The sequence below is a fragment of the Limulus polyphemus genome, unplaced genomic scaffold (genome assembly GCF_000517525.1).
Source record: "Limulus polyphemus unplaced genomic scaffold, Limulus_polyphemus-2.1.2 Scaffold2093, whole genome shotgun sequence".
Classification (NCBI taxonomy): domain Eukaryota; kingdom Metazoa; phylum Arthropoda; class Merostomata; order Xiphosura; family Limulidae; genus Limulus; species Limulus polyphemus.
In genome coordinates this window covers 186,950-188,626 of record NW_013667703.1, presented here as the reverse complement: position 1 = coordinate 188,626, position 1,677 = coordinate 186,950, and the positions used below count along the sequence as shown (strand labels likewise).

The 1,677-nt window shown below is 31.3% G+C and overlaps 1 protein-coding gene across 1 annotated transcript in view; it reads left to right on the top strand.

Annotated features, from left to right (window-relative positions):
- Nucleotides 1-1,677, top strand: part of LOC106465915 (ubiquitin-conjugating enzyme E2 variant 2-like) — a 28,383-nt gene that overhangs the window by 12,185 nt on the left and 14,521 nt on the right. The window lies entirely within an intron of this gene.

The following is a 1,677-nucleotide window of genomic DNA, read 5'->3' as shown; positions in this document are numbered from 1 at the left end:
GGGTGATGATGACTAGCTGCCTTCCCTCTAGTCTTACACTGCTAAATTAGGGACGGCTAGTGCAGATAGCCCTCATGTAGCTTTGAGCGAAATTAAAAAAACAAACAATCAATCATGTTCTGTCCATTTCTTCACATTTTTGCAATTGAAGATGTAGAAACAGTTTGTACAACTTCTGGTTAAGAGTTGGTTTTTTAACTTAATGACAATAGATTCCAGCATTCTAAGGTGGAATTCTTCCTGGAAATGGAGAATGACATGGAAAAACACTGGAGGTATGCATAACAGTAATTGGTAATACTATTGGTGTTGTAGGTTTAAGCATTACAGTATTCTTTAATTCAGTTGCAGAGCCTTCTATTGGTTGAGCCAGTATATTCCTGATTGTATCTTGGGCACATGAACTCATATACAACTAATGAGGCATTCAGTGGATTGTGTTTGTACTTAAAGTTGGAAAGGTTTTTTTAATGTGGACTCTGTTTTAAAGACGCATTTTAACTGAATTGTGGACATGTCTGTTTGATCATTTTTTTCTTAATCATGATGAAATAGTGATCTTGTGCTTACCTCTTATTTCTCCCACATCATTTTCCATTCCTTGAAAGAATGACACCTTAGAATACTAGAATCTCTTGCCATTAAACTAAGAAAAACAGCTCTTAAACAGAAGATGAGTGCATTGCCACTACATATTCAAATGTGAAAATGTAAAGAACATAACATGAACTTCAATCATTTAAATATAGCTATTTAAGAAAAATCTATGTGATTGAGTGTACAAATGTAACTTTATGCTTAACAAGTCTTGAATTTAAGAATCTACTGTGTGTTTGTTTCTTTTATATTAAAGAAGCACAGTAGTCTGTTAGTTAGTAAATTTTCTTACAGCATCTTAATTGTTTAGTGTTAGCAATGATATTAAGCATATCTTTTAGATGTACAATGATATACTTCATTAGCTCACGTAAAGGCAATTGTTCTGATATTAAATACTGCCATAAGTAACCACTGTTATTCAAATTGACTGGAAGTTATAAAGTAGCCTACATAAGAAGGATTTTATGCTTTTATGACACAGACCTTTAAGTAATTTAGAAATAAAAAAATAATCTTCTATTTTAAAACAATGAAGTTTTATAACAAAAAATATAAACTACGTATCTGAAGCAAATGAGTTGTATAGTAATAGTGTAGCCTCTTTAAACTCCAGATTTAATGACATTTAAAATAGTTTTAACAAATCTGAACACACAATATTTGTTCTTTTGATTTAACAAACTGATTTATGCTACATAACTACACAATCCTTGAATGTAGTACTGTTTTTCACTCACACAACTGTACGGTTGCCTATATTTGTATTTTCATGATTTACACTTTATAAGCTTCAGACATTTTAACATTAAAATAAATTAAAGGACAATAAGGATCTTTTGGTCCATCTAAGCTGTCCTATCCACTAAATTAAGATAGATACTAAAAGAGTCAAAGCCAGTCCTTATCATTGCAATATTTATCAAGCTTTCCCTCAAATTAACTGTATCCACCATAAACCCATTCCAAACGCCAACCATTCTGTTAGAAAAATAAAGCTGTTTTAGCTGAATGTGACTCCTACCCTGCCAAAATTTATATTTGTGTTCCCTAGTTTTATCATTAAATACAAACAAAAAA